The sequence below is a fragment of the Sarcophilus harrisii genome, chromosome 2, assembly GCF_902635505.1.
Source record: "Sarcophilus harrisii chromosome 2, mSarHar1.11, whole genome shotgun sequence".
In the NCBI taxonomy this organism is placed as follows: domain Eukaryota; kingdom Metazoa; phylum Chordata; class Mammalia; order Dasyuromorphia; family Dasyuridae; genus Sarcophilus; species Sarcophilus harrisii.
In genome coordinates this window covers 514,894,077-514,900,105 of record NC_045427.1, presented here as the reverse complement: position 1 = coordinate 514,900,105, position 6,029 = coordinate 514,894,077, and positions in this window count along the sequence as shown.

Here is a 6,029-nt window from a genome sequence, read left to right as displayed (position 1 = left end):
TTTTTTTTTTTTTTGTCTAGCCCCAAAGGGTGGAACTAAAAGCAAAGAACAGAAAAGCAGAAAAGTTAATGCACTTTCACTCCCACCCCCACCTCAATGAAGGGAATAAACATTTAAAGAAGTGAATAAGCATTTGTTTAGTCTTATTATATGCCAGGCCCTATGCTAGCATCTAACAAATAATTCATTTAATCCTTATAGCAGCCCTGGGAAATGAGTGCTATTAATATCCCCATTTTACAGTTAAGGAAACCAAGACAGATCAAAGTTAAGTGATTTGCCAGATGTCCCAGAGCTGGTAAATAACTGGGGTGGGATTTGAACTTGAGTCTTCCTAATTTTAGGTTTACGCTATTCTACCTGCCATGTGAGCAAATGTTTGTAATCTGGATACAGATGCTAGTTTGTGTTATTTTTTTACTTTATATAATATCTAATATAAATTTACATATAATTTTGTTGTTACTGTTGTTCAGTCATTTTTAGTTGTTTCTGACTCTTCGTGACCCCTTTTGGGTTTTTCTTGGCAAAGATACTGCAGTAGTTTGACATTTCCTTCTCCAGCTAGTTTAGTAGAAAAGGAACCTGAGACAAACAGAGTGAAGTGTCATGCCAGACTTGAACACATAAAGAAGAGTCTTCCTGACTCTAAATTTCACACTCTTTCCACTGTACCACCTATATCCTATCCACTGCCTTCTATATGTTTTATACATACACGTTTTTCAGAATTGAGACATATAGTATGGTACCACACAGTACCTGGCTCTAGAATCAGAAGATATGAGTTCAAATTCCATCTGCCATACTTGTTATCTGTGTGACTTTGGGCAAGGCACTTGACCACCTTGGGTTCAGTTTCCTCATTTGCAAAATAAAGACAAGTTGAATTAGATGGTACCTGAGATCCCTTTCAACTCCAGTGCTTTGATCCTATTTGTCTTCTTATTAATTAACATAATATATATTACTTATAATTTTCATAGTTATAGAATCAGTCTCCACCAGATCCCTATTTTCATATCTCATCATGGTGTAGTGATGGAGTAAAAGAAATGATTTTTTTTGGCCACAGAAACTCATAAAAACAATCCACATGAGCATAGAGAGGACATTTCTGGTAGAGGAAGGGAAATCACTGATGAAATCACCAATGCTTGAAGTTTTAGTTTAATATATGGTATAGAAAGGTTGAGGAGAATGGTGGGAAAAGCTCCGAGTGTCTGGGCACTTGGGTTTAAAACCTGGCTCTACCACTCTTTAGCATGAGACATTGGACAAGCACTTAATCTGTTTTTTCATCTGTCAAATGAAAATTAGAATAACTTCATTGCCTACCTGTCAAGGTTGTGAGGATCACATGAGATGATATATGTAAAGAAAGACTTTATAATTGAATGGCATAGGACAACTAGATGATGCACTGAATACAGCACTGCCCCTGGAATCAAGAGGATCTGATTTCAATCCTGACTTAGACAAGTGACACTATCTGTGTTCCCCTGAAAAAGTCATTTAACCTTGATTGCCTCTTCAAAAAAAATTGCATGGCATGATATAAATGTGGAAAAGCAGGATGATGCAATGGTAGAGGGTTACCTTTAGAGTAAGAAATTCAATCTTTGTCAGGAACACATACCAACTGTGTGATCCAAGGCAAGTCATTTAACCTAAAATATCCCAAAGCAAATGTCTAAGATTTTAAGTTACAGGCATATTTTTGTTCTTTAATAAGAATTTTCCAAATTTAAAACATCTCTATCTATCATTATTATTTCACCATGTTTGTTCTTTTGTCATCAATTGTTTTAGCCATATTTCTTTTTAAAAAATGTTTAATAGGATCTTATTTTTACAAATACAAGCAAAAATAGCTTTCAACATTCACCTTTTCAAAACCTTGTGCTCCAAATTTTCTCTCTCTTTACCCCTTTTTCCTCCCCAAGATGGCAAGCAATCTGATATAGGTTAAACATAGGAAATTCTTCCAAATTTATTTCCATACTCATCATGCTGCATAAAAAAAATCAAATCAAATGAGAAAAAAAAAACACAAGAAAGAAAAAAAACCAAGCAAACAACAACAACAAGATGAAAATACTGTGCCTTGATCTACATTGTCTCCATAGTTCTCTCTCTGGATATAGATGGCATTTTCCATCACAAGTCTTCTGGAATTTTTGCCATACTCCCAAAGTTGGATATCATGGATATCACACTATTCATAGTCCATCTTGTCCATCCCAGAATCCTCTCTAGCAGTCTCTAGCTAGCAGTCATTCAGCCTTCTTAAAAAGACTCCAGTGAAAATGAATTTAGAATGTCCCAGGCAGCCCATTTCACTTTGGCCAGCTAGTCTCACATTAGCACAACTTTCCTTACATTCAGTGAAAATTTGCCTCTCCAACATTTGGCTATGGTTATTTGGCTAGTTGGCTCTGGCTCCAATTTCTACCTTCTGAGGCCAAGTTATTAAAGGCTGATTTTTCAGGAAAACAAGCTAGAGACTAGTTCTAAGTGCTGCCATCCTAGGATATACATAAATTCCAATGATCTCTTAGTACTTGGCACTTCTCTTGTGGGATTACCTTCAAATTCCACTTACAAGACACACAAGAAAATCCACTTCATTACTTTATAATCCCATTTTATTTATTTATTTACTTGATTTCACCACAATCACCCACCTTAGCCACCAAGCTTGGCTCCAAAAACTTATAGCTGTTTATGAATACCAAATACAACTTCAGAGAGGATAAAAAATTACCACTAGTTGACTTTTCAAAGATTGCACACTCTGAAGGCAGTTCTACATTAGGCAAAAAAAATTGAAGAAAATTATAGCTAGATTTCTCCTACATCTTAAGTTGTGCAAAGTAATTTGCATGGATTATGTGCTTTGATCTTCACAACCACCCTATGAGGGAGGTGCTATTATCAGCATCATTTTACAGGTAAGGAATATGGGACTGAGAAGTTAAGAGGCTCCCCCTGAATCAGCCAGTCAGTAAAGTATCTGAGGCAGAGTTTGAACTGAGAGCTTCCTGACTCCAAATTCAGCCCTAAATCCTCTACATCGTCTAGCTAGATGTTCTTCATGATGACAGCAGAGTTTGAGCAGATGCATATCTTCCCAGGATAATCACCTTGGAAGTGACAGTGCTTACATGAAGTTCTGAATTTGGGCATGTTTCTTAAAATGTCAGTCCCAATACTTTTGTAATTTTACCTTACACTCAGTGATGAAAGGAATAATAACATATTTCTATAGCACTGGAAAGTTCCCAAAGTGCTTTCCTCATGAAACAAAACCAAGTTAGGTTCAAACAATACAATAAAGTTTTCCCTCACAACAGGTAGGGGGTCTAAGAATTATCGCCCCGATTTTACAGATGAGGAAATTGAAGATCTGACAATTAAAAATGAAGTCGCTAAATATTAGAACCAAGATGCAAACCTGGAGCTCTTGACTCCTGTTCAGTAGTGATTTCCATTATACTCCCATGGATTTTGAGCTGAAAAAAGATCTTAGAAGTCAGCTGTTACACTCAATTTATTTTAGATAAGGAAACTGACACACAGAAAAGTTAAGTGATCAATGTCAAACATAATAAGTGGCAGAACTGGGATCAAAACTCAGGAACTAGAGATATCAAGGAAATATAAAAGATAACCTTGTTGCCATTTCCTTATAGCTAACTCAAATAAGTAGCACAATATCTAGTCCCTTCCAGAAAATAAATAACACAAGGCCATTGACTTGAATTGGGGAAGTTGGACATAATGAACAGGGACTGAGAGGAGTGATGGGGTGGCCAGAGGTGATGGAGAGTGAGGTGCTGATTTGAGACTGGGTAGGAGAAGCTGAGAGAGACTTGAGACTGCAGTGTTTGGAATAAGGTGTGACAGGTAATTCTATTTGAGGTATGTATCTGAACAGGAGTACTCACAGCAGAGAACTGGGCTGAGACTCAAGCAGGTGGGGCATCAATCAAGACCAATCAAGGGATGCTGGTAGAAGTCCTTAAAAGCCCTAAGAGTCACTGCATCCCTTCCTTCCCTAGAAAATTTAGGGACTCTGCTTGGGGAATGAAAAACAGAATCTTTTGCTTTTTCCTTGACTCCACTTTTTGCAAGAGGCCTTTGCCAACCTCTGGTTGCTGGTGCCTTTTCCTCTCAGGAAAAAAAAAAAGGAATATCTAATTACCCTCTCTCTGCTCTCTTCCCTCTCCTTTCTTTTCTTATTTACTTGTTTATTTATTAAGAGGCAATCATGTGGACAGCTAGGTGGCACAGTGTACCAGCACCAGTCAGCAGGACCTGAGTTCAAATCTGATCTCAGACACTTAATACTTCCTGGGTGTGTGAGCCTGGGCAAGAAACTTAACCCCAATTGCCTCAGAAAAAAGAAAGAAAAAAAAGTAATCATGTGTCGAGAATCTGAGGCCCCATACAAAATTCAGATCCTCCAAGGCCCCTACTCTATTCATTGCACTGCCTAGCTGCCCTTCTCTCCCTCCCTGCCTTCTTTCTTCCTTCCCTTGCCCTTTTCTCCATCCCTCCCTTCCCTTCCTTTTTTTCCTTCTCTCCCTTCCTCTCTTCATCTCTCTAATATGTGAATGGATTCATACACAGGTATAGGTCTTGAGCACACCTAGTTGTATGGATCCCCCTCAGTCATTCCTCCAGAAAGAATGTTGAGCTCCTTGAGCACAGTGACTATATTGGCCCTTCTTTGGCATCCCAGAACTTAATACAGTACCTGGCACATGATAGACCCTAAATAAATGCTGTTGATTTTCTACCCGCATCTCCCAAGTTGTTGTGGCCAGAGCGCTCGGGAAAAGTGTTTGTCAACGTCAGCTGCTAGTGATAGTATTCTATGCGCCTCCGAAATCAGACCAAATTACCCCAGGAGGTGCCTTTCTCTGCACTCATTTGGGGAGCCCTGTAGGCAGTGACTATAGGGTCACAATCTCCTCCGGAGTCCTTCAAAGAGCCCTAGCAGGGGCTGCACACCCTGTAGGCCCCACTCGGCTAAAACTTCTTAAATTGCCTTGTTGCTTTGCATGCGCTCCAAGAGAAAGAAGGGAAGGGGAGGGGGAGCATTGGGGGAGGCAAAGTGGGCCAAACTATAGGCAAGGCCCCAGCCCGGCTCGGAGCCTTGGAGGGTCGGGAATCAGGCTCAGGGCCCGAGCTCTTCGAGCCCCAGGACGCCCAAGCTGCTTTCCCACCTCCGGGGCCCGCACCCAGAGCACCTCCCCGGGTGCAGATAGGAGCGCGGGAGTTACAGTCCGCCGGGCCCAACACAAACAACTTTCCCCGAACTGCTGTCGCCAGGAATCACTGGCGAGCAGTAATCCTTCATTAGTACATTCCACCCTAATTGCTGGCAAAATGCCACTTGCCTTTTTTTTCTCATTTTAACAAAACATTTATGCATGAAAGATTTAATGCCAGGTATCAAGCATATCATTGTAAATTTACCACTAATTAAGCCTAATTAAAATAATTAAATGGCTGTGGAGTCACCCCATGAATTAAAAACGCGGTTCCTCGGGTGTGCGCGCCTCTCCCAGTAGCTCGCCGGGTTTCCTTGTTTAGGGGTGGGGGTGGAGGGAGGGGCGCACAAACACCCCCCCCCCTTCACTCCCCCCAAGCCGCTTGGTGCAGGGTATTTGCGCAGCCAAGGAGATTTGATAATTAAGATAATGCTGCGATTTGACGGTTCCGTTTTTCAATTTCGGGACCCCGGGAGGCTTTCCTTTATCTCGGTGAAGTATGGACAATTTGACAAATCTGTTCCTCGGAGCGGTGGCTGGCGTTTGCATATTCATTACTCATTGGATTTTTAATCAAAGTAGCTGATGGACCCTTGCTCCACAAATAACACTGCCATGAATAATTCATCCCGCCGCGCTCGGGGCGGGGAGCAGCCCCCCTCAGCCCCCCCAACAGCGCGCGGCCGCTGATTGGCTCCGGGGGGCTGGCCTTCTCCAGGCAGCACATGGCGGCTCCAGATGTTTGGG